The sequence below is a fragment of the Haliotis asinina genome, chromosome 15 (assembly GCF_037392515.1).
Source record: "Haliotis asinina isolate JCU_RB_2024 chromosome 15, JCU_Hal_asi_v2, whole genome shotgun sequence".
Classification (NCBI taxonomy): domain Eukaryota; kingdom Metazoa; phylum Mollusca; class Gastropoda; order Lepetellida; family Haliotidae; genus Haliotis; species Haliotis asinina.
Genome location: NC_090294.1, coordinates 51365636 through 51392719, shown reverse-complemented (window position 1 = coordinate 51392719; position 27084 = coordinate 51365636). Strand labels below are relative to the sequence as shown.

The 27084-nt window shown below is 41.6% G+C and overlaps 9 non-coding genes across 9 annotated transcripts; all 9 read left to right on the top strand.

The window, feature by feature from the left end:
* The first annotated feature begins 215 nt into the window (after positions 1 to 215).
* Trnak-uuu (transfer RNA lysine (anticodon UUU)) lies at positions 216 to 311 on the top strand. Its single transcript has 2 exons — positions 216 to 252; positions 276 to 311. It is a non-coding gene; the product is annotated as a tRNA-Lys (tRNA).
* Positions 312 to 845: 534 nt separating this feature from the next.
* Positions 846 to 941, top strand: Trnak-uuu (transfer RNA lysine (anticodon UUU)). The gene is made up of 2 exons: positions 846 to 882; positions 906 to 941. It is a non-coding gene; the product is annotated as a tRNA-Lys (tRNA).
* Positions 942 to 1475: 534 nt separating this feature from the next.
* On the top strand, positions 1476 to 1571 carry Trnak-uuu (transfer RNA lysine (anticodon UUU)). Its single transcript has 2 exons — positions 1476 to 1512; positions 1536 to 1571. It is a non-coding gene; the product is annotated as a tRNA-Lys (tRNA).
* Positions 1572 to 2105: 534 nt separating this feature from the next.
* Positions 2106 to 2201, top strand: Trnak-uuu (transfer RNA lysine (anticodon UUU)). Its single transcript has 2 exons — positions 2106 to 2142; positions 2166 to 2201. It is a non-coding gene; the product is annotated as a tRNA-Lys (tRNA).
* Positions 2202 to 2643: 442 nt separating this feature from the next.
* Positions 2644 to 2739, top strand: Trnak-uuu (transfer RNA lysine (anticodon UUU)). Its single transcript has 2 exons — positions 2644 to 2680; positions 2704 to 2739. It is a non-coding gene; the product is annotated as a tRNA-Lys (tRNA).
* A 528-nt stretch (positions 2740 to 3267) lies between these two features.
* Trnak-uuu (transfer RNA lysine (anticodon UUU)) lies at positions 3268 to 3363 on the top strand. Its single transcript has 2 exons — positions 3268 to 3304; positions 3328 to 3363. It is a non-coding gene; the product is annotated as a tRNA-Lys (tRNA).
* A 534-nt stretch (positions 3364 to 3897) lies between these two features.
* Positions 3898 to 3993, top strand: Trnak-uuu (transfer RNA lysine (anticodon UUU)). Its single transcript has 2 exons — positions 3898 to 3934; positions 3958 to 3993. It is a non-coding gene; the product is annotated as a tRNA-Lys (tRNA).
* A 442-nt stretch (positions 3994 to 4435) lies between these two features.
* Trnak-uuu (transfer RNA lysine (anticodon UUU)) lies at positions 4436 to 4531 on the top strand. Its single transcript has 2 exons — positions 4436 to 4472; positions 4496 to 4531. It is a non-coding gene; the product is annotated as a tRNA-Lys (tRNA).
* Positions 4532 to 5065: 534 nt separating this feature from the next.
* On the top strand, positions 5066 to 5161 carry Trnak-uuu (transfer RNA lysine (anticodon UUU)). Its single transcript has 2 exons — positions 5066 to 5102; positions 5126 to 5161. It is a non-coding gene; the product is annotated as a tRNA-Lys (tRNA).
* Positions 5162 to 27084: the final 21923 nt, after the last annotated feature.

The window sequence follows — 27084 nt, the reverse complement described above, 5'->3', positions numbered from 1 at the left end:
GCCGATAGCACAGTGTCTTGTTTGTTAACTATAGAACGAGGCCTGCCACCAAAGTACAGTCATTCAGAGTGCAAGGGTTGACTTGGTATGGTTACAGCTTGAATTGTGTTGAATGAAGTAAAATCAAATGGTATTTGGTGATGCAGAAATGTCAAGAGAGGTCTGTGTACAGCTTCCTGTCATGTGACTAGAAATATGTGCTATCCTGAAGCAGAGCCCGGATAGCTCAGTCGGTAGAGCATCAGACTTTTAAGCGGTCTGTTACAATCAGAGTGATCTGAGGGTCCAGGGTTCGAGTCCCTGTTCGGGCGATGTTCTTTTTTATTTCACAGTATCACTATACATGTACTTTCTATAAAACATTAGAAGAACCAAGTATTTTACCACCCGTACTCATACAGTAGGGTTGGCTTCGCTACACCTTAGAAACTAAGTAGAGAAATATCATTTCTGATCCAATCTCTTTTCGTCTATGACAAAGAATTGCCCACATGATGAAATGGCTTGCAATGCATGTAAGACTTCTTTCTTACGATGGCTAGAATTGTAGACAGGCCCTCGTTTACATATCTTAGCCATCTTCATCCCAGTAAGTCGCAGTCATATACAATTATTGCTCACCCGTGCATAGCCGATTGCACAGTGTCTGGTTTGTTAACTATAGAACGAGGCCTGCCACCAAAGTACAGTCATTCAGAGTGCAAGAGTTGACTTGGTATGGTTACAGCTTGAATTGTGTTGAATGAAGTAAAATCAAATGGTATTTGGTGATGCAGAAATGTCAAGAGAGGTCTGTGTACAGCTTCCTGTCATGTGACTAGAAATATGTGCTATCCTGAAGCAGAGCCCGGATAGCTCAGTCGGTAGAGCATCAGACTTTTAAGCGGTCTGTTACAATCAGAGTGATCTGAGGGTCCAGGGTTCGAGTCCCTGTTCGGGCGATGTTCTTTTTTATTTCACAGTATCACTATACATGTACTTTCTATAAAACATTACAAGAACCAAGTATTTTACCACCCGTACTCATACAGTAGGGTTGGCTTCGCTACACCTTAGAAACTAAGTAGAGAAATATCATTTCTGATCCAATCTCTTTTCGTCTATGACAAAGAATTGCCCACATGATGAAATAGCTTGCAATGCATGTAAGACTTCTTTCTTACGATGGCTAGAATTGTAGACAGGCCCTCGTTTACATATCTTAGCCATCTTCATCCCAGTAAGTCGCAGTCATATACAATTATTGCTCACCCGTGCATAGCCGATAGCACAGTGTCTTGTTTGTTAACTATAGAACGAGGCCTGCCACCAAAGTACAGTCATTCAGAGTGCAAGAGTTGACTTGGTATGGTTACAGCTTGAATTGTGTTGAATGAAGTAAAATCAAATGGTATTTGGTGATGCAGAAATGTCAAGAGAGGTCTGTGTACAGCTTCCTGTCATGTGACTAGAAATATGTGCTATCCTGAAGCAGAGCCCGGATAGCTCAGTCGGTAGAGCATCAGACTTTTAAGCGGTCTGTTACAATCAGAGTGATCTGAGGGTCCAGGGTTCGAGTCCCTGTTCGGGCGATGTTCTTTTTTATTTCACAGTATCACTATACATGTACTTACTATAAAACATTACAAGAACCAAGTATTTTACCACCCGTACTCATACAGTAGGGTTGGCTTCGCTACACCTTAGAAACTAAGTAGAGAAATATCATTTCTGATCCAATCTCTTTTCGTCTATGACAAAGAATTGCCCACATGATGAAATGGCTTGCAATGCATGTAAGACTTCTTTCTTACGATGGCTAGAATTGTAGACAGGCCCTCGTTTACATATCTTAGCCATCTTCATCCCAGTAAGTCGCAGTCATATACAATTATTGCTCACCCGTGCATAGCCGATAGCACAGTGTCTGGTTTGTTAACTATAGAACGAGGCCTGCCACCAAAGTACAGTCATTCAGAGTGCAAGAGTTGACTTGGTATGGTTACAGCTTGAATTGTGTTGAATGAAGTAAAATCAAATGGTATTTGGTGATGCAGAAATGTCAAGAGAGGTCTGTGTACAGCTTCCTGTCATGTGACTAGAAATATGTGCTATCCTGAAGCAGAGCCCGGATAGCTCAGTCGGTAGAGCATCAGACTTTTAAGCGGTCTGTTACAATCAGAGTGATCTGAGGGTCCAGGGTTCGAGTCCCTGTTCGGGCGATGTTCTTTTTTATTTCACAGTATCACTATACTTACTATAAAACATCAGAAGAACCAAGTATTTTACCACCCGTACTCATACAGTAGGGTGGCTTTCCTACACCTAAGAAACTAAAGACTTCTTTCTTACGATGGCTAGAATTGTAGACAGGCCCTCGTTTACATATCTTAGCCATCTTCATCCCAGTAAGTCGCAGTCATATACAATTATTGCTCACCCGTGCATGGCCGATGGGACAGTGTCTTGTTTGTTAACTATAGAACGAGGCCTGCCACCAAAGTACAGTCATTCAGAGTGCAAGAGTTGACTTGGTATGGTTACAGCTTGAATTGTGTTGAATGAAGTAAAATCAAATGGTATTTGGTGATGCAGAAATGTCAAGAGAGGTCTGTGTACAGCTTCCTGTCATGTGACTAGAAATATGTGCTATCCTGAAGCAGAGCCCGGATAGCTCAGTCGGTAGAGCATCAGACTTTTAAGCGGTCTGTTACAATCAGAGTGATCTGAGGGTCCAGGGTTCGAGTCCCTGTTCGGGCGATGTTCTTTTTCATTTCACAGTATCACTATACTTACTATAAAACATTAGAAGAACCAAGTATTTTACCACCCGTACTCATACAGTAGGGTTGGCTTCGCTACACCTTAGAAACTAAGTAGAGAAATATCATTTCTGATCCAATCTCTTTTCGTCTATGACAAAGAATTGCCCACATGATGAAATGGCTTGCAATGCATGTAAGACTTCTTTCTCACGATGGCTAGAATTGTAGACAGGCCCTCGTTTACATATCTTAGCCATCTTCATCCCAGTAAGTCGCAGTCATATACAATTATTGCTCACCCGTGCATGGCCGATGGCACAGTGTCTTGTTTGTTAACTATAGAACGAGGCCTGCCACCAAAGTACAGTCATTCAGAGTGCAAGAGTTGACTTGGTATGGTTACAGCTTGAATTGTGTTGAATGAAGTAAAATCAAATGGTATTTGGTGATGCAGAAATGTCAAGAGAGGTCTGTGTACAGCTTCCTGTCATGTGACTAGAAATATGTGCTATCCTGAAGCAGAGCCCGGATAGCTCAGTCGGTAGAGCATCAGACTTTTAAGCGGTCTGTTACAATCAGAGTGATCTGAGGGTCCAGGGTTCGAGTCCCTGTTCGGGCGATGTTCTTTTTTATTTCACAGTATCACTATACATGTACTTACTATAAAACATTACAAGAACCAAGTATTTTACCACCCGTACTTATACAGTAGGGTTGGCTTCGCTACACCTTAGAAACTAAGTAGAGAAATATCATTTCTGATCCAATCTCTTTTCATCTATGACAAAGAATTGCCCACATGATGAAATGGCTTGCAATGCATGTAAGACTTCTTTCTTACGATGGCTAGAATTGTAGACAGGCCCTCGTTTACATATCTTAGCCATCTTCATCCCAGTAAGTCGCAGTCATATACAATTATTGCTCACCCGTGCATAGCCGATAGCACAGTGTCTTGTTTGTTAACTATAGAACGAGGCCTGCCACCAAAGTACAGTCATTCAGAGTGCAAGAGTTGACTTGGTATGGTTACAGCTTGAATTGTGTTGAATGAAGTAAAATCAAATGGTATTTGGTGATGCAGAAATGTCAAGAGAGGTCTGTGTACAGCTTCCTGTCATGTGACTAGAAATATGTGCTATCCTGAAGCAGAGCCCGGATAGCTCAGTCGGTGGAGCATCAGACTTTTAAGCGGTCTGCTACAATCAGAGTGATCTGAGGGTCCAGGGTTCGAGTCCCTGTTCGGGCGATGTTCTTTTTCATTTCACAGTATCACTATACTTACTATAAAACATTAGAAGAACCAAGTATTTTACCACCCGTACTCATACAGTAGGGTGGCTTTCCTACACCTTAGAAACTAAAGACTTCTTTCTTGCGATGGCTAGAATTGTAGACAGGTCCTCGTTTACATATCTTAGCCATCTTCATCCCAGTAAGTCGCAGTCATATACAATTATTGCTCACCCGTGCATGGCCGATGGCACAGTGTCTTGTTTGTTAACTATAGAACGAGGCCTGCCACCAAAGTACAGTCATTCAGAGTGCAAGAGTTGACTTGGTATGGTTACAGCTTGAATTGTGTTGAATGAAGTAAAATCAAATGGTATTTGGTGATGCAGAAATGTCAAGAGAGGTCTGTGTACAGCTTCCTGTCATGTGACTAGAAATATGTGCTATCCTGAAGCAGAGCCCGGATAGCTCAGTCGGTGGAGCATCAGACTTTTAAGCGGTCTGCTACAATCAGAGTGATCTGAGGGTCCAGGGTTCGAGTCCCTGTTCGGGCGATGTTCTTTTTTATTTCACAGTATCACTATACATGTACTTACTATAAAACATTACAAGAACCAAGTATTTTACCACCCGTACTCATACAGTAGGGTTGGCTTCGCTACACCTTAGAAACTAAGTAGAGAAATATCATTTCTGATCCAATCTCTTTTCGTCTATGACAAAGAATTGCCCACATGATGAAATGGCTTGCAATGCATGTAAGACTTCTTTCTTACGATGGCTAGAATTGTAGACAGGCCCTCGTTTACATATCTTAGCCATCTTCATCCCAGTAAGTCGCAGTCATATACAATTATTGCTCACCCGTGCATAGCCGATAGCACAGTGTCTTGTTTGTTAACTATAGAACGAGGCCTGCCACCAAAGTACAGTCATTCAGAGTGCAAGAGTTGACTTGGTATGGTTACAGCTTGAATTGTGTTGAATGAAGTAAAATCAAATGGTATTTGGTGATGCGGAAATGTCAAGAGAGGTCTGTGTACAGCTTCCTGTCATGTGACTAGAAATATGTGCTATCCTGAAGCAGAGCCCGGATAGCTCAGTCGGTAGAGCATCAGACTTTTAAGCGGTCTGTTACAATCAGAGTGATCTGAGGGTCCAGGGTTCGAGTCCCTGTTCGGGCGATGTTCTTTTTCATTTCACAGTATCACTATACCTACTATAAAACATTAGAAGAACCAAGTATTTTACCACCCGTACTCATACAGTAGGGTGGCTTTCCTACACCTAAGAAACTAAAGACTTCTTTCTTACGATGGCTAGAATTGTAGACAGGCCCTCGTTTACATATCTTAGCCATCTTCATCCCAGTAAGTCGCAGTCATATACAATTAGTGCTCACCCGTGCATAGCCGATTGCACAGTGTCTTGTTTGTTAACTATAGAACGAGGCCTGCCACCAAAGTACAGTCATTCAGAGTGCAAGAGTTGACTTGGTATGGTTACAGCTTGAATTGTGTTGAATGAAGTAAAATCAAATGGTATTTGGTGATGCAGAAATGTCAAGAGAGGTCTGTGTACAGCTTCCTGTCATGTGACTAGAAATATGTGCTATCGTGAAGCAGAGCCCGGATAGCTCAGTCGGTAGAGCATCAGACTTTTGGTTACCTCCCTTGAATTGGAGGTGTATGGACGGATTTACGAGTGAGTGACAAGTTTTCTCGGAGATCGTCATTTAAAGGGACGTCTGAACTAGAATTTGGTGCCCAAAGGTAGGATAACATTTACAATGTAATTGTTTGTGAACCTACCTCGTTAGCAAGCACTTAGGTGCGTGCTATATACGGTCGCTGTGTTGTTGACATCTTGCTGACTGGAGACAAAATGGCGGACTCCTATTCAAAAAGAATGTATCAGAAGGATTGCACGATTGAAGTTCATGTAGGAGACAACAGAGTTGTAGCCGCAAGCACGCTTTGCAATGTTTTGTTGGAGTATGTATCTGATGTGTGGGCATGTGTGTTGAAAGGCACAGATTGCTTTGATGTAACAGTCCCTGACAGCACCGAGGCAAGGATTCTTGCTGAAACAAATGACTTAGTTATAGAAGATCAGAAGATCTCATTCAGACTGCTTCAGAGTGACAGTGTAGTGGTGTCCTTTCTTCATCCCCCACCGTACATCGATGATGAAGAAATAGAAAAACTTCTCAGTAAGAGAGGAATAACTATGAAAAGTGACATCAAGCACAGAACTCTTAAAGGCGCACACATTTTTGATGGTACAAGATATGTGAGGGTGGTATTTCCCCCTGAATGTAACTCATTACCGTATTCAATGGGGTTTAACACCCTGGATGGATACAGGTATTTTAGAGTTATACACAATAACCAGGAACGGTTATGCTTCAAGTGCAATTCTGGAGCTCACGTGGTGAAGGATTGTCCTAACACCAAATGTTATAAATGCAGTGGAAATGGACACATTGCCAGAAATTGCAAAGCAGAAGAAAATCAGGAACGTAGTTGTCATATCTGTTTTCGTTCAATTGAAATCTGCAACTGTTTCTCCGATATAGAGGATGAGGAAAGGTTTAGCGATTCTGATTCAGATTTGGAGAGGGAGTTAGCCCCAACAAAATCCTGGGATGAGGTTCCTCTGGAACATATTTCCGCGTCAAAGGAGAATCATGCAGATGGAACAGAAGAAACCAAGAGAAATCAAAAAGAAGAGACAAAATTACAAGGAACTGAAAAAACGGCGAAGGAAGATAATACGCAAGTAATTCCATTTGCTGAGGATATTTCTGATAGCGAGAAGGAGGACAAGGACACCACAGACAAGAACGCTTTGCTTCGGGAAAGCCTGGACACAAGAGAAGAGGATAAAGACATTCAAAAACCAACCGGTGTATCATCTGCAAAGTGGACAATTGCTTCGCGTAAACGTGCAAGAAGGCACAAACTGCAGCCTAAATTATCAGAGACGGTATTACAAAACAATGACTTGAAAAATAAAGTGAGAGAAAGTAAAAAAGACCAACAAAAGAAAAAGAAAGCAGAAAAGGTCAATGACAGAAGAGAATTATCAAGTGTGTTGGAAAATGTTATGGAAACTCCATAATGTTGTCTAGTAAGCATCTATTTCTCTTTTCTGCAATGGTCACAATATGGTCATGGAATGTAAATGGACTCCGGGATATAGCCAAAATGCAAAATGTATTTGCACTAATTAGGAATTCTCAAGTCAATATTGCTTTTTTTGCAGGAAACGTTTTGGTCGGATGAATATATAGAAAAATATAAACATTTGTGGCCAGGAACTATTTTATATTCTAATGCAGTAAATGATAGAAGAGGTGTAGCTATATTAGTCTCAGATGGTTTTGAGCAAAATGTTAAGCTGCTTAGAAAAGATGAAGAAGGAAGATTAATAAAGGCTTCCCTAGCTATTGAAGATAGATCAGTTGCTTTATTAAACGTGTATGCCCCAAATGAGAGTAAAGAGAGAATAGATTTTTTCAAGAATTTGACAACATGGATTGAGAAAGAACACATAATTTGTGCTGGGGATTTTAATGAGATATTAAATCCTTTACTTGATAAAGGCATCAACAATATATCGTTTAATATTCAAAGTAGCAATGTTTTAAACGATTTTCTCTCTGACAACAGCCTAGTTGATATATGGAGATATAAAAACTATGACAAAAAAGAATTTACCAGAATACAGTCTGTGTTAGGAAGTATGAAACAATCTAGAATTGATCTGATAATTGTTTCAAGAGATCTCATTACAAGTGCTGTAAATAGTTACATTAGATATTCCTCTGTGAGCGATCACAGTATAGTAGCCCTCAGATTGGACTTTTCTTCAGTAGAAAGAGGTCCTGGGGTATGGATTTTTAATAATCAGCTTCTGGAAGATTTTACATTCTACTTACGAATTATTGCATTAATAGAGGAGGCAAAACAATGCCCTTTACTTAAAACAGATCCATTGATATGGTGGGATAACTTAAAATACAAATTTAAAACATTTTCCAGATTTTATGCATCTAAGAAAAACAGGGAAGCAAAAGCTGATTATTATAAAATTCAAAATAAGCTTAGAATTGAATATCATAAAATATCCTCCATTCCTGGCTATAAATCTACCGATTTACAATTATTGGAAAGTGAACTAGAGGTGTATGAGAATAATAAATGAAAGGGTGCTATTCTCAGGTCAAAAGCTCAGTGCACGCTGGAGTCAGATAGAAACACCACTTACTTTTTGAACCTTGAAAAAAGTAAACAACAGGCTAATTCAATAAAATCACTGTACAAGGAAGATGGTACTATAGCCAGGAATACAGAGGATATTTTAAATACTGCTCAGCAATTTTACTCATCCTTATTTACTGCTGAGCAATGTGATTTCGTAAAACAACAAAGTCTCATTGATAATATTGGGAAAAAACTTTCTGAAGAAGAAAAACAATCATGTGACGTACCTATTTCTCAGAGTGAGCTTACAAAAGCACTCAAAGGAATGAAAAAGAATAAATCACCGGGTCCGGACGGCCTAACTGTTGAGTTTTATTTAAAGTTTTGGAATATTTTATGTCCCTTCTTTTTAGAAGTTGTAGATGGTATATACAAAGAGCATAATCTTTCTCGCTCCATGAAAAAGAGTATTATTAGTTTATTTTATAAAAAGAAAGGTGACAAAAGGGACATTAAGTGTTACAGACCTATCTCATTGGTTAATGTAGACTCTAAGCTCATTTCTAGAGTGTTGTCGTTGAGATTGAGAAATGTGATGGCTTCAGTTGTCTCCCCTGAACAATCTTGTTGCATACCAGGAAGAGACATAGCCAGTAACCTACATTCTGTTAGAGATGTCATTGATGTTGTCAGTAATCATAATGATGACTCCTATCTCATTAAAATAGATCAAGAAAAAGCCTTTGATAGGGTATCGCACCAATGTTTATTTCAAATTCTTAGGAAATTTAACTTTGGAGATTTTTTCATTTCATGGATTAAGATCCTATATACTGATTTAAAGAGTTCTGTGAAATGCAATGGTCATTTGACACCATACTTCACTTTAACTCGTGGAGTTAGGCAGGGGGATCCAATGAGCTCTATGCTATATGTGTTGGTGTCAGAGCCACTGAATTTAATAATAAAAAACAATCCTGATATTCATGGAATTAACATCAGTAATGATATTAATTCTTTGATATACCAACATGCTGATGACACAACAGTTACTGTCTCAGATGTTAACTCTGTCCTTGAAACATTTAGTACAGTTAACTTCTATTGTGAGGCAACGGGTGCAAAAATCAATATTGAAAAATCGGAAATTTTGTTATTAGGTAAAACAAGGTTTGGAGATTTTTCAATCAACATTCCGGTTAAAGTGAAAAGAGATTGTATAGAAGTAATGGGCATTTATTTCGGCATCGACAAAGCGATGTATCACTATACTTACTATAAAGCATTGGAAGAACCAAGTATTTTACCACCGGTACTCATACAGTAGGGTGGCTTCCCTACACCTTAGAAACTAAAGACTTCTTTCTTACGATGGCTAGAATTGTAGACAGGCCCTCGTTTACATATCTTAGCCATCTTCATCCCAGTAAGTTGCAGTCATATACAATTATTGCGCACTCGTGCATAGCCGATAGCACAGTGTCTTGTTTGTTAACTATAGAATGAGGCTCTGCCTACAAAGTACAGTCATTCAGAGTACAAGAGTTGACTTGGTATGGTTACAGCTTGAATTGTGTTGAATGATGTAAGATCAAATGGTATTTTGGGATGCAGAAATGTCAAGAGAGGTCTGTGTACAGCTTCCTGTCATGTGACTAGAAATATGTGCTATTCTGAAGCAGAGCCCGGATAGCTCAGTCGGTAGAGCATCAGACTTTTAAGCGGTCTGTTACAATGAGAGTGATCTGAATGTCCAGGGTTCCACTCCCCGTTCATTCTTTGTTCTTTGTATTCACTGAATCACTTTACTTACTATAAAACAATGGAAGAACCAAGTATTTACCTCCGGTCAAATCAGGTGAACTGCTATTTGGTTATGCAGAAATGTCAAGAGAGGGTTTCTTTTACATTCTCCTTTCACGTTAATCGAAATATCTGTTTTCCCAATCCACCAAGCCTCCGTCAACAAGCTTGACGAGAAGTTTGCTATATGAAAACATGTCCTCAAAAACAAAATCTAGACATAACAAGGACAATTCATACGTAGACAACAGCCAGCCATCAAGCGTTATCAATGAATCAAATTACTATGTGGTTATGACGCATTCATGTAAGCATGCCTCCATCCTAAGTTCTTTCCCTTATGTTTGTATTGTGTATGACTGACCTCCTGACTATTTCCTGTATTCTCTACGTTATCAGTGTTATTACATATATGTTATTTTAGCGTATCAATGGCCACCTCGTTGTTTTGGGCATCCTTGTATAATTTTTCGTTATCATTGTATTCTTTACACTATCATTACCATGTTATTTTAGTGCATCACTGGCCCCCTCATGTTGATTTAGTGCATCACTTGCCTCTCCTTATTTGTGTTGTATTCCATCAAGAAAATTACCATGTTATTTTAGTAGATTATTTTCCCCGTGTCTGCGTTTTATATTATTTTTTCAGTCTTCAGCGTTGTTAAAGATGTTTTCCTTGTTGCGCCTCTGTATGTTTACCCCCACCCCCACGCCCGTCCCCACTCTTGGGACTCCCTACTGTTCACCTGATGAGGGAGTAAGCTTACACTCCGAAACGTTGCCTTATCCCCAATAAAGAAGTTGACATGCATCTGGTTTTTCTTATGTTTTCCACTTCTAAACGCCCTTCAAAGATTTTTCATTTGTATTGTATTTAATTATAATCAATCTGTTTTTCTCAATGTACTATTACATTTCATGAAGTATATACAATAAACAACACTTATAACGAGCTCACAAGAGACCCTATATTTTGGTTCGTAATAACCGTCTCTCGATATGTTTCGTGTAAAATATGCAGCATCTGTCCCTGAACACCAAATACAGTTAGTTGTAATTATGCTCGTTATACTACTATGCGTTGTATACTTTAGTATTGTCAATATCAGCTCGGTACATGTACACATGTAGCCATTCAGCAGGATGACGTCAGATACGACTATCAATTCAGCCAGATGTGACACGTGCTATCACGCAGAAAGGATGAAGTCAGGCACTGCTTGTCACAAGTCTTCCAGATGCCACACATGCAATCACAGAGCAGGATGACGTCAGACCCAGGTAGTAACAGTTGAGCCAGACGCCATACACGCAGTCACAGAGCAGGATGACGTTACACACAGGCTGCCACAGAGCAGGATGACGTCAGACCCAGGTAGTAACAGTTGAGCCAGGAGCCATACACGCAGTCACAGAGCAGGATGACGTTACACACAGACTGCCAAAGTCCAGGATGACGTTACACATATGCTGCCACAGTGCAGGATGACGTCAGACTCAGCTGGTCACAAGTCTGCCAGACGCCATACACGCAGTCACAGAGCAGGATGGCATTACACACAGGCTGCCACAGAGCAGGATGACGTTACACACAAGCTGCTACAGAGCAGGATGACGTTACACACAAGCTGCCACAGAGCAGGATGACGTTACACACAGGCTGCCACAGAGCAGGATGACGTTACACACAGGCTGCCACAAAGCAGGATGATGTTACACACAGGCTGCCACAGAACAGGATGACGTTACACACAAGCTGCCACAGAGCAGGATGACGTTACACACAGGCTGCCACAAAGCAGGATGACGTTACACACAGACTGCCACAAAGCAGGATGACGTTACACACAAGCTGCCACAGAGCAGGATGACGTTACACACAAGCTGCCACAGAACAGGATGACGTTACACACAGGCTGCCACAGAGCAGGATGACGTTACACACAAGCTGCCACAGAACAGGATGACGTTACACACAAGCTGCCACAGAGCAGGATGACGTTACACACAGGCTGCCACAGAGCAGGATGACACACAGGCTGCCACAGAGCAAGATGACGTTACACACAAGCTGCCACAGAGCAGGATGACGTCACACACAGGCTGCCACAGAGCAGGATGACGTTACACACAGGCTGCCACAGAGCAGGATGACGTTACACACAGACTGCCACAGAACAGGATGACGTTACACACAGGCTGCCACGGAGCAGGATGACGTTACACACAGGCTGCCACAGAGCAGGATGACGTTATGCACAGGCTGCCACAGAGCAGGATGACGTCACACACAGGCTGCCACAGAGCAGGATGACGTCACACACAGGCTGCCACAGAGCAGGATGACGTTACGCACAAGCTGCCCAACGGCCCATAGCGAACAATAAGATGAATCGATCACGGTTTGAAGAAATTAGTCTTTAACAAACAATTGATCTTCTATAAGCTACTTCACCAGCCTGACTAGTATTGGAAATAACAGTGAAAGTGAGGCAATATTCACCTGCAAGGGCCCTGATAGACTGACACTTAGTCTGTAAAAAAATTAATTCATTTAGATTTAAATGGAGCCTTAGTTAGATGGGACATTCAGAGCCAGAGGAAAATCCTATGTTGCTCCATGTTGAGCTTCCTCACTGCAGAGTGGGATGAGCAGGCGGGAAACTAAGGTGTAGCTTTCTACTACTCAGTGTCTACTCAGTGTATGGATCTATGTCTTCTTATTATATGGATGTATGTTCAGTCACTGTGTTGATCTATGTTCAACCAGTGTATAGATCTGTATCTTGTCAGTCAGTGTATAATCTATGTTCAATAAGTGCATAGATCTATGTTCAACATGTTTATAGATGTACGTTTAGTGCTTGTGTAGATCAAGATCTTCTAAGTGTATCGATCTATATTCAGACAATGTATCGATCTGTTTTCAGGCAGAGTAGAGATCTGTGTCTCATCGGATGAAAGCACTTCCAGAAACTCACAAAACGAAATTCTGAAAAACGTTCAAGCATGACAGAGTTTTGTGGCAATGCTAGATTGATACTGAAGGTAGCATGGTTTCCCATGACAGCTTCTTTTGGTATGATGTTACGTTCTCAGTGGGCTTTTTAGAACAGTTACAAAGACATGCATGATCAATATAGAAGGTCACTTTCCTTTCCTTGCCACCGTGGCTTGACGTTCACAGACTTAACAACTGTCAGAGATTGTCCACTCCCACGACCACGTCGTATTTTGACTGTGATGACGACTAGAACCACCAGAAGCACCACACATCCACCAGCAACGGCCAGTGCGACTGTGATAGAGCTGCCATCGCTTCCAGTGCTAATATTTGATATCGGCCGAGTGTTACCGCCATTGTCATGAGGGGCAGTAGAGGAATGAACATGGACACTACTAAACACAGATTCTGAATGGACAGGAGCACTACTCAGTACAGTTTCTGAATGGACAGGTACACTACCCAATACAGTTTCTGAATGGACAGGAACACTGCCCGACACAGTTTCTGAATGCACAGGAACACTACCCAATGCAGTTTCTGAACGGACAGGAATACTACCCAATACAGTTTTTGAACGGACAGGAACACTACCCAATGCAGTTTTTGAATGGACAGGAACACTACCCAATACAGTTCCTGAATCGACAGGAACACTACCCAATACAGTTTCTAAATGGACAGGAACGCGGTAACTAGGTACCAACGGTACAGTTTCAGGTGATATCACAACTGGTGCTTGACTGTCTGTGTAGTATGTTGTAGAAGCATAGGGCAAGCTTATCAAAGCAAGGCCTTTCCAATACGATGGTGTCGTAGGTACAGTCTGAGTTGTATGGGACGGCTGTAGATCCAGGCTGGCCATAGCAGGGGAAGGTAGAGAACTCTCTGCAGTCGAACGGATAGTCACAGTGTGTTGTTTTATCCCTCTAGTGACATCAACATCGGTAACAGCTTGTGTTGGAGGTGACGCAGACCCAACTGCAATGTACTCGCTGTCTTCAATAAACACTTCTGAAGTGGGTAACGGTGGTGTTTTTAGAGAGTCTAACACCAATAGTTTAGTCATTCTGGAAAGTATATGTGTTAGTTCGTTAGTTCGGCTATATGTATTTGTTGTTGTTGTTTGCAATGTTGTACTGGTCAGATTGTTCCTTACACTCATTTCTTTGGGCTCTAATGTCTTCAAATGCACACCCAAAGAACGAGACTCAGGACCACCGCCAAGAGATGACTGTGTGGAAATTGAACGTTGTCCCAGTAATGGTATGGATATTGGAACTGACTCTGTACCGGTAGATATCGAACTGAGAGATAGGTGTGCTTCAGCTGACTCAATGGAGGAAGTAGTGATAGATTCTCGAGATCTGTCAGGCAGCTGGGTTGTTTCATACCCAGATGGGCTATGGGCAATGTCACCCAGTGATGAACTGAAGGTTTCAGCAATTGTCACTTTGTCAGATTGTTGGGCAAATAGAATGTCTGTCTCTCTACTAATTATCTGAGGTTTCGCAGTATTTGCTGCCTCTTCGGTAAGGAGCATTTCATAGCCAACGTCACTTGAAATCATAATACTGATGTGTGGTTGCGAAGGAACACCACCTTCAATCTGTATACTTTTTTTACTTTTAGTTTTATCCACCTCCAGATTTGACATTTTAGCATTATGGTTATTACTCCTAACTGAAGATGCTAATGTATAAGAGTGACCATGGTGTTCGGTGGATGTGGCAGACATCCCTCCTTGGTGTGTATGCTGATCTGATGTGGATAATACTTGTTCCACTGACAGAACTGTTGAAAAAAAAACTTGATTCACTGTTTTGGGGGGAAATAGTGATGTCATTTGTTCAGCATCCACACTCTTTTCATAGACACTTGTTCCCAAACCTGGTATTTGCTGACGGCTGTGTGTTTCTGTATGACCAGTTCCCGGACGTGTAGGCATAATGCCTGTCCCTATTCCTGGACTTCCTGTCGCCATTACGCTCTGTAGTGTTTCTAGACTTGCAGCAGGTAGTCCATTCGGCCCAGTTCCTAGACTTGCTGTGGGAAATGTACTCGGAACTAATCCTGAAACTGTGGTAGGCAATCCGCTCTGCCCGGTTTCTGGACTGGATATTCCAGTATTGTCTGTTCTTGAGCTTGCTGTAGGAATTTGGATTTGTACAGTTCCTTGACTTCGTGGACTTACTGTAGCCATTCTGCTCTGCCCTCTTTGTGGGTTTGATGTAGGAATCCCACTTTGTCCTATTTGTTGACTTGCTGTTGGTATTTCACTCTCTCCTGTTTGTGGACTTGATGTAGGTATGCCGCTATGTTTTGTCTGGGGACTTGTAGGAATTTTGCTCGTTCCTGTTTGTGGACTTGATATAAGCATTCCACTCTGTCCAGTTTGTCTTGTAGGCTTTCCGCTAAGTCCTGTATATGAACTTGCTGTAGGAATCCCACTTTGTCCTTTTTGTGGATTTGCTGTAGGTATTCCGCTCTGTCCTCTGTGTGGATTCGATGTAGGAATTCCACTTTGACCTTTTTGTGGATTTGCTGTAGGCATTCCGATCTGTCCCGTTTGTGGACGTGGTGTAGACATTCCACTCTGTCCTATTTTTGGACTTGTCGGCACTTCACTCCGTTTTCTTTGTGGACTTGTTGTAGGAATCTCACTTTGTCCTTTTTGTGCATTTGTTGTAGGCATTCCGCTCTGTCCTGTTTGTGGACTCGTAAGAATTTCGCTTGGTTTTTTTTCTGGACGTGGTGTATACGTAGACAGTTCACTCTGTACTGTTTTTGGACTTGCTGTAGGAATCCCACTTTGTGCTTTTTGTGGATTTGCTGTAGGCATTTTACTCCCTCCCGTTTGTGGACTTGATGTAGGCAGTTCAACCCGTCCCGCCTGTGCACTTGGTATAGGCAGTTCACTCCATTCTGTTTGTGGACTTGCGGTAGGAATCCCACTTTGTCCTTTTTGTGGACTTATTGTAGACATTCCGCTTTGTCCTGTTTGTGGATTTGTTGTCTTCACTTCATACCATTGTGTTTGTGGACTTGATGTAGACGGTTCATTCTGTCCTGTTTTTGGTCTTGTAGACCTTCCGCTCAGTCCTGTGAATGAACCTGTTGTAGGAATCCCACTTTGTCCAGTTTGTGAACTTATTGTAGGCATTCCGCTCCGTCCTGTTTGTGGACTTGTAGGCATTCCGTTCTGTTCGTTTCCTGTACTTGCTGTAGGCACTCCACTATGTCCAGTGTCAGGAGTCGACGTTGGTGATTTGCTATGTTTTGAGCCTTGACCTTCTGTAGATATACCCCAGTGTACTCTGGGTGAATAAACAGTTGGAGCCAGCACTTGAGATGTAACCTCAGAAGCAGGAACGGATAAAGTCGAGAAAAACTGCCTGATGTAATCAGGCATAGTACTCACAGATTTGTGGACAAAATATTTGGCAATCACTTCATACACAAGAGAACATGCCTGTTTGTTGTGATCAAATATGACTGTGCCTGACTGTATGCATCGGGTGGGTAATGTCCTGTGTCGGTCACAAGTGATGTAGAAAGGTGACCATGGCCTCTGGTGGTAGACGTAGTTGCCATTTGTCTTGTCCTGACAGAACCCCCAATCCACATCGTGATACATCACGTGATGCGGGCACAGACACGTGCCAGTCTGGTTGGTGCTACAGTCGCCCATGTAGTCGCCTGAAACAGTGGAATCAAGAGTTCTTCTGTCATTGGTTCACTTTCAGCTTAATATAATATAATACATAATATAAACGTAAGATATTTCTTTCCAAAAACCTTTATTTAAAGGGGGATTTGTTTAGCATCTCACAACTTTCCTCTATGTCGAGAACGTTACATTAAGACTTACAAGGTGAGTATGAAGTCGCTCTTCTTCCGCACTCGACCACGCTGAAGTTTTCACAGCGGAGCGTTTCCATCGAAAATAGATCCGGATAGACACACGCTTGTTTCTGCCAGGTGTTGGAAGTGCAGTTGTGAAATACAGCGCAGTTGGCCCCAGGGACGGGGGGCTCAGATGTCTTACAGGAGCCGAAGGGTGGTTGGGGTAAAGCTGGAACAAGGCAGGTACACGTAATTAACCAAAATCTTAACAAAGGTAATAGCACACGTGTTGTATGAAGGGTGGGGTTGGTAGAACATATACAAAAATAACAGGACACGTGTTGTTTGTTGGGTGAGGTTGGCAGAATACAGACACATGTATCAAGACACGTGCTGTTGGTGGGATGAGGCATGTTAAGTTTAATCACAGATAAAAAGACACGTGTTGCATGTGGAGTGAAACTGTTAGAATATTTTGAGGCAGACCTTAAATGAGCTTGTCCAGTTTTTGTCAGTTTTAGCCAGTGTAAACCAACTCTATGCGTCCACTCAGAATTCCTGCTGATGTTGGCGCATTATCATGAGTTTCTATTGAATAGGTGATTTGCAATTGTGTATATACTTCTCGTAATTATCATGAACGATGTTTTCTGCCATTTGTCAGTTATCATTTCTTTTCTTTAACGAACAAACAAGGGCCTCGTTGCGTATAAACGTCCCTTATCACAGAACATCCGAAAATGAATATCAAGCTCTACCTGTTGTTGTCACTGATGTTGTTGTGGGTGTTGTTGATGTTCTCAGCAGGTGCTGACGTAAAACATCGGGTACATCTGTCGACCCGAAATGTTTTCCTATTACAACATCTACAGACGAACATGTCTTTTCGATAGAATCAAACACCTTGTCCTTTCCCTCGCAGGTCCTGGGGATGGTCCTGTTGTGCCAACACTGTATGTAGTTGCGAGACCAGGGACGTTGTTGATACATATAGATCCCGTCCCTCTGGCCCCAACAATACCCCCAGTCCACGTCCATGTGGTCCACATGGGCGTGGCAGATGCACGTGCCGGTGTCGTTGTTGTGACACTTACTTGAATACCCACCTGGAAATCACAACATTTGTCGTTTTGTGTCGTCATCACGTCTATTATACAGCATTCCCCAAACTATTGATGATTTCTAACGTTTCAGTATATTCACGTGATTATCTAAACTAGTGGATATTTGATGCCACAGGAGTTCGATTTACTCTTTGGACAATACTTTCTGAAAGTAAAAATCTAGACTTTTGCAATCGTATAATGTTTTCATAGATTAACTTATTTTTCTTAAATTTGATCAAAGCTGGTGTGTAATGAGTCCATTTTCTAAAATATTCATTTCCAAACAGACTCGAAACATATATTAATCGCAATAAACGAAAACATGCTGCAACTGCAAAAGTGTCGATCTTTATTTAAATAAAATATTGTCCAAACAGTGAACACTCCGTTAAATGCAGACATTTTAGCATGAAACCGTCCTGATTCTGTAAGATTCGTCCGGAAAGGTGAATCATGACGAAATCTACAAACTGATGGTAATCGTCCGGAAAGCGGGGTGGTCACATTGCCGAGGTTCGGACTGACCCGATTTTACTTACTGGCAACAGTGTATTGAACTTACATGGAGACAAGGATACCTCTCGGTCGCTGCAGTCAACAGTGTTGAAACTCTCACACGTGTGTGAAGATGTCGAGAATAGGTCGGGGTACACACACATCCGGGTAACCCACACATTTTCACAGAGATAGTAGACGGCACAATTGTTGCTAGGGAAGATTTCGCCCCGTGTTTCACAATGGTGCCCCGGTGTGGGTTTTTGGGTGGCTATGTACGCCATCAGCACAGAAGAAACTGAATAAGAACGAGGATGAAGCCTTACTTAATGTAAACGTTTTATGAAAATCCAAAAGTCAATGTTTAAGGGTATTCAAACATATCAATCAATTCCAAACAAAACAGAAAACAGCACTGACGGAGGGTTGTAAACGTGAATTATGACACCGGGTGGTCACGAAAAAGGTAAACAACAGATATCCAGTGAATGTCTCTGGTTTGAAATCACATTCAACAGAATTTCAATCAAATAACGTTTAATGTGAGACCGTTGCTCATAATATCAATCACCTGATTGTCCTGTCGCTATGTTGCTGGAATAAATATGAGCGTGGCGTTAAACACTGTGATGCTGGATCAGTTGTTTGCCTGAGAAAACGCACGACAACATGGCACAGGCTAAAAATAGGGAATGCCTACCATAAATAGCCTTCATATATTTCCGCATGCCTTGAATGTTATTATTTTCGGAAATATTTTGCAATTTCTTTGTAACATCCTTAATTTTAGTGTCACTGTCCTGAACCTCTGTGTTCAGAAGGTGTCAAACAAAACACTTGTCACAACAGCCAACACCGAAAACCATCAGCTGCATAATTTTCAACTGTCTGAAATGATTGACAACGCACTTCAACACGGAACACAATGATGCCACTAGCATTCAGTGAAATTTGCGTTGTTTAGTTCACGATGTCGATATTTAAAACAATATTACATTAGTCTTACAGGAAGGTATGTACGCGCCTTCAGTCTCACAACAAGAAAGTAGATGGCTGTGCGTTCACAGTAGGGCACAGCAATACGTAGAACATTGACTCCCAATCACACCTGGATGTTTGTGTATGTGGAGCAACCCTAGTGCTCTACTGCCTTGTGTACACGGACATAACACGCAAACCGTATGAAAGTTATACTGGGGACTTATATGCTGTGGCTTTGAACAAACAAATTCCAAGTAAGGGACGCTGTACCTCATACGAAATGTTAACACCAAACGCTGGAGCTACTGGCTAATTGCTTGACATGAAGGGAAAGGTGACCGTTTTGAAAGTCTACCTCTATTCCTACAGTGTTGTGGAGAGAGTGTCTGCCACTCTCAATGCTTTAATGGATTTATGTCTGTTACAGATGAGCAGTCCTTACTTCGGTCTGCTTAGGCGGGTATATAAAGGGATAGGAATTAGTTCTTGTACTAATCGTTCATTAAACAGTATCACACTGTCCACATCCTTAAGCTTAGGTCAAACTTCTAGGTCGCACTACCTGGGGGTTTGTCACTTTGCCAATGAGAGAAAATCTGCTTCATTTGCATTAAGATATGTGTCAGCAAGAGGCGGAGGCACAATTGGTTTCCATGGCAATGCAAAAACCGATACAGTGGTTTGGTGTCCTTCGAGTAAAGTGTGATATGAGTAGGTGATTCTGGTTAAACAATATTTAACATATTCACAGCCTGTCAGCTTCACGTTGTAGAAGGTTCATTCTTTTCTTGGACTTTTTTCCACTTTGGTGTCTTTTTCTGGTAATCCTTAGAAGAGTGATTTCAACGGATCCTGGCACACCTAAGGGTGACAATTCTGAAAAGCGCATAACAATGCCTTAGCAAACCATCGGATCATCACTGCTGTCCATTTGAAATTACTTACAGGTCGAATAGGTAACACAAACACCACATGAACAGTTAAGTTCTTTGGATGGCAAAACTATTTGTCATGTCATATACTGCTTGGCTGGGGTCATTTCATAAATTCATAAATACATGTTTATATTATATCATACTTATCTATAATATTTAATCTGTACGCATCAAATAGAATTTGACTGACGCTCTGTCGGTGTAAATAAAAACTATTGGAAACCTGTAATCACTATTCAAAAGAAAACGGTCACCAGATATGTCTCTCTGTAACCTTTATGTATGATTTACGGAGTTTTAGGAAAAAGCCATGTGGCATGAATTCAATGCTATTTATTGACTATCGTACCTATTGGGTCATCGTAAAAACCCCATCCAACGTCGTTGGAAAGAGATTTGGACAGGAGATTTAATAAATCACCTAAGGTATCGAAAGATCCTAATGCTACGTACATTAAATATATTCATTCGTCATCACTCACTTGATTAAGTTTATAGTACCGTATTTGTCATCTTTACGGTTTTTAAAAGTTTAGGAGAGGTCTTATCCAATGGGAACTCTCCGTTTGGTCACGTTTACGTTTATGGATTACAGCTGTGGGTGTGGTCCGCCCAATCTCTACATTTGATCAAACTCCGAAACTCTATATTTGATCCACAAATAAGTATCGTCACAACGGTTTCCCGGGAAACTGAATAAGCACTGCTGAGTAGTGAGATTTGATCTCTCTGTTTGAAAGAAACCAGTGTGTTTCCCAGTAAACAACATAACTCAAGTTTTCTTATACTATATATCAAACTTATGCATATGGGTATAAGGTGTGTATCGTTCGTGGGTTGAGCAAAGTAGTCTGGTCAGACTGTCCAGGGTATTATGTGTGATGTCCACCCCTGGTGATGGCCCGCTGTTTGCTGGAATAGTGTTAAAGACCGAGTATAAACATCCTTACTCACTGCCATGGTGGCGAGATTGTGGCACATGTCGTCAACCCAAAGATACTGACGAGCGGAGTACGCCAGGTATCGAATGGTTATAAAATAAAAAAGTGAAATCTCGGGCATCGGCGCGTCACTTTTATTTATGCGTGTAACAACTTTAAAAATATAATTTTGACTTTGCAGAGTCACGATCGTCCATTTGTCCACTATAAGAATGAATGTCTGTAAGAACGAGTGTAACTGAATCTACGACTAATTAACACGTGCTAAACTTTCCAAACTGTATTTCTGAAAGAAAAATTGAAATGTGTTCCTCCCTCCTCAATTTTTTTCATCAACACGTTGAAAAAGTCCTACCGCTCTCGTCACGTTTGAAACAAATCTTCCCGAGAAACTTTTGTATGCAACCTTGCGTACTCTAATGGTCAAATGTAATGCAACGACTTGTGTAGTAATCACCTGTTTTATTCAAGTTTCACGTCAGATCTCACTCCGATTCGTTTGGACATGTGTCAGGGGATGACCCGAGCAGATCGTCCACAGTGTTGACGCTGAGAAAGGTACTCTCGCAGCGTGTTGTCGGGCGTTATCCTGTTAGAATTAGGTCCGAATGTCGTTTGCAGGAACGAGGGAATAAGCAGCAGGTGTTGGCGTTGGCAAGATCTGAGAGATCCGCTGTCCGCTGATAGTGCACCAAACCAATACCACGAAAGGAGGGACTAATGAAAGCATTAGAAGATCTCTCACTCTCACTCTCCCCGTCATCCGTGAGTATAACCGAAAACCTGGAAAATCGACTTCAGCCAGAAAACTGCATGTGCTCCAGGTCTCTGTTCTGTCATTGGTTCACGGCGGCCGCCTATACTTCAACGTCAGTGATAACGCTTCAGTAATGCCGTTCACTTTTCAGTAGGACTGTGGTGACGTTCAGAGTTCATTGGATGTTTGGCAGTCTTAAATTAAATAACTATTTTAAATGTGTTCAAAGATTACGAGGGAGGAAACTCAGTCATGAGGATCTGAAATCCCTTTCGGCATCGATAATTACACTTATTAACAGTTAAACTACTTGCTAATAGATTTGATTTTAATCATTAAAATAATCAAAGGAACGCATGAACTAATAATGATGGCAACTTTTGGCGGATGACAGAACGATGAAAGTTGTTAGAAATCACATGCACTTTAAGCAAGGAGATATAAACTTCACGTCGTAATGGTTTACCCACAATCCAATGCGTTAAGAAAACATTCCCTCTGTGCTACCACTGGAAATATACTTATATAATAAAATATAAGAGGTTACACTCTCTAAACTAATTTTCTCAATAAGAGCACTTTCAAAGACTCACTCAAGACTCCAATACTTCCGGTATGTTTCTTTATCTAGCAGTACATTAACCTAGAGTCACAGTCATATTCTAGAGTCACAGTCATATTCTAGAGTCACAGTCATATTCTAGAGTCACATTCATATTCTAGCGTCACAGTCATATTCTAGAGTCACAGTCATATTCGGCATTTAGATGGTATTTTTAGTTTTATGACCCCAACTGAATGTCCCCTCACAAGGTAGATACACCTGAGAAATGCGGACCATCGCCAGGACTTTATTTATCTGGCTCCTCCATAATATGCGGAAACATCTGAACACTACACCGGTGCTGTTAAGGAATAAATTCTACTGATACCGGCGGAAAACAACATGTTTCTCTAATGCTGCATCACATCACGTCATGCGAAGGTGTAGAAGAAGACTGCTCAAGCACATATTTCAACGGGCCAGTTAGAAATCAATATAGTTCCATTTCCTTTATTTCATTGTGAGATTCTAGATACAAAAAGGCTATTAGATATACCGTTTTGTCCAGTTCGAAAAGAAAATATCTACATTATCTGAATCTACTGTACGTGTTTGAGATTCTAGCTGTTAGGTCAGCATATTAAGTTGAAAACTTACTTACCAGTTATACGTGAATTGCTATGTCATACTTTTTCATAGTTTCACGGAAACACATCAGTTAATGAACATTATAAGTAAAACACTCATACATGTGGCCACACAAGAAAACAGATATAGCTTTTATGAAGAGAATGTCCAGTTGTCAACTTATGCCAGTTGTTGCATGAGTGCAATGTGTACCTCAAATACGGACAAATTTTATTAAATACCTACGATCGACATAAGGTTCGTTTGGTTGTTGTTTAACGCCCCACTCAGCAATATTCCAGAAATATGGAGGAAGGCTGTGACTAATCGAGTCTGGACCAGACGATCCAGTGACCAACATCATTAATGCGTAGCTAATTTAAAAGTCAGCGAGTCTGACAACCCGATCTCGTTTGTCGTCTCTTTACGACAAACAATGTTTTCTGAAGGCCGATTCTAACATGGGTGTGTAGCTGTTATTGAAGTGAAACTTTATAGTGCGGAGAATATCCTACTTTTAAGTATATGGAAAGTATAGGCAAATACATATTCGATATAAAAGTACAATATACACCAAACCGGCCCCGCATCCCGGACTTACCTATAGATATAAGTGGTATTATCACAGACATTACTTTCATTGCACGGGAAAGAGTTCAAACCACAACTTGTTCCTCTACTTCTCTCCACAATAATGACGAAAATGCCAATTTCAATCGGACTGAAATCGACAAGAGGCAATAAAAAGTAAGTTATAAATCTTCAAACAAACGTATCCAAGACCTGTACTGTCAGAACATGATGCCTTTTATCAACGAGCAGATCAACACAGCCCTCCAATCTCCCCTATACGTGTAAACGCTGGGCAAACCCAAGTCTGTGCCGGGAAAATTAGCCCTGTTCATGATATCCCATATCGACAGCGCAGCAGATAAGGTATTGCTTCTCTAGGTCACCTGTATCTACGTGCGGCGTAATTTTGAGTGCAAGTATAGGTACTTGTATTATCAATTGATCTCGAAAATTAAACAAAATTGTATTCGGTCTCCCTACTGTATTATAATCTGTACGATAACATTCAGGGTTAACATAATCATTTGAAATAAATTTTAGATTTAGAGTGGGCTTTATTCAGTTTTAATATCCATGTAAGTCTTAAAAGTTGCCACGATCTTTAAGACTTCAACCTACTATATGCAGTCTAGTGTATAGAATGTCTCTCCTGTCTGGTGAAGATGTAAAAGGTGTCTGTGTCAGAGGCCATGTTGCGTTTGTATTAACGTCGTCATGGCAACGGTAAGTCGTTCCACACTTTCTGTGACAATGAGTAGAACATGGCAACACATCACGTGACATGCACATTTCTATACAGACCATACTGTCAATGGAACATGTTGGAAGAATCGTGGAAGCTATTGCCAAACCTCTTCTTTCCTTAATTACATGATTACAGTAATGACTTCCAGCATTTCCACAGACAGATTTACGTGTTGCCTTCTCACCGTCTTCACAAGAAACTGATTTACCTAGAACTGAAATTATCACTCATGTACATTTCTATGAATTCAGATGTTTCAGGGGAAAAACAGACTTAACCATTCTTACTTTGCCACAACGGATGGGGAGGGAGTCTGATGTTTAGCCACCGGCCGTACAAAGAACCTGTTCCCGTGCCTCGTGCCCTATCACTTGGCTGTCTGACGTGGACGCAGAGACGGCACTCCTGCTCTTTGTAATTACCAACACCTCTATAGCAGATTTATGATGATAAATCACAAACAGGACATACAGGATCTACCCTTTTATTACTGCAATCTATCATCTTTTATCTTTGCATTCAAAATACCATTTATCTAAAGAAAAATTCGATTTTGGTGCGGCTATATAATTTCCAACCCCCTGGGCCTTTGTTATGATGAGAGTGTGTAAATACCTCCATAACGGTTCAAAGGTTAAGTGCGACATACCAGTTTTAACAGGAACCTTTATCTTTCTCTATAACGGGCTCTGGCCTATATTCGATACGTTCGGCGTCATGTTTGAAACATTATATCATAATGAAAATTAGTGCAAAGATTTATGGCTCACGTTAAGTGACTGAAGATTAAAGATTGATCTCTCCTTTCAAAACGTTTGATCTTCGTCCGACACCTGGCACCTTGACAGATATACAGTGTAAACTGTCAAAACCTGCATCTGTCTAATCCAGCAAGCTGTCAAGACCGGCACAAATTCCAAGTCCCTTCCGTGGATTCTACATTTCTAATCATCTCTGCAATCCGGCACATTGCCCTTCAGCGGATTATTTCTTCAGTCCCAATGGGTGACAGATTAGACAGCTTCCACTATACGCATAATGGACATTGCTGCTTTTAGTAGCAGTGAAATGGAATAAATCTAATTAATATAAACGTGAACTAAGCCTTCATTTACCCGGCCGGTAGTGTTACAAGTAACAACCTCCGTCATGACATAGTTCAGGATCAACCAAAAAGATGGATGCGTTCAACGCGGCTTATATATAAGTACACGTGGCCATGTTCTAGTAATCGGCGTTAAGAATAATCGACATCACATCATGTGTAGATGTGTGACAGACGGACATTGTGTTGGATAAATAACGGGAAACAACACTCAAACTCTCGGTGTATAGCGACCAACAACGCGCATGGCCGCCTTGAGGGTTGGCAATAGCGTTGCATCGTCAGTACATGGAGTGGATGAGACGGTTGATGAAGGCCATAGGAACTTGTGCCCAGACTCGGTGATGCGTTGCCGGCCTTGGTCGCATATCAATGATCCTACTCGATGCTCGGACCTCCACACGAGTCTTTTTCCAAAACACAATCATCTGCAAAACGCTGAAGGCGTTTTCGCCACACGTCACTCTGCCATCAGCCGTCGAGACGCAATACTGGCTCTTGTCGGAGAAGACTGCAGTTCGGCGCTCCCGGTGACGCCAATTCCGATGATGGGGGGGGGGGGGGGGGGGGGTCCACTGGAGACGACCACGACGTTACTGAACAGTAAGGATCGGATCCTGCGACATCTGACGTCCGCACTGTGTCGGCGCTGATTGGTCCCTGGTGATAGCCAGTGGTTGTCAGTGCAGTTTCCATAGCCCTAGAGAGATGATTTTGCACGTCATGACGTACAATCTGCCAGTTTTGCCTCAACGTTGTCTTCCACTGCGAGGACGGTCGGATGTGCTTCCGGTAGCTTGGACAGTGTATGCGGTGAACATGCACAAAAAATTATTTGCAACATGTCTTGCAGTCTGGCCAGCATTCAGTCTTCCTAAAGTTTGGTCCCTTTGTTTCTTTGATAATCGTGCCATGTTGCTACTGTCGAACTTTGAATGATTCGGGGCGCCGGGCATGTTTGGTGGCTCTTCCTACCTCGGGATGCACGTGTGTTGTCATTTTCATGAAAAACGCACAAAATCCTCGTTCGTACCTTCATGTAACTGCGTTTTGACGATATGTTACTCAAAATCTATTCATCATCCAAATCCTTACGTACTGACAAACAAGGATAAGTTCGAACGGCACAGAGAGCGTGTTTACGAAAGGTTGGCGGTGCACGGCAATGAGCAAAGCCACCTGGTTTGTGAAAGGGAAAGCAGATGTAGGCTAGTGCACGTGCTGTACATGACGACGAAACTAATTCCGCGCGTAGCTGCACCCGCCTTAGTCATAAGACTATCACGTGGTCACACTTGATCGCGGACAACCTGGGGTCCCAGTGGGCAGCACTCATACATGCTAATGCGTGTTAACTGGCAGGTCGGTGCTCAACTTATGCTTATGTGCCAGTAAATGTGTCTGTACAGTTGTGTAGTTTACTACACGGCAAAT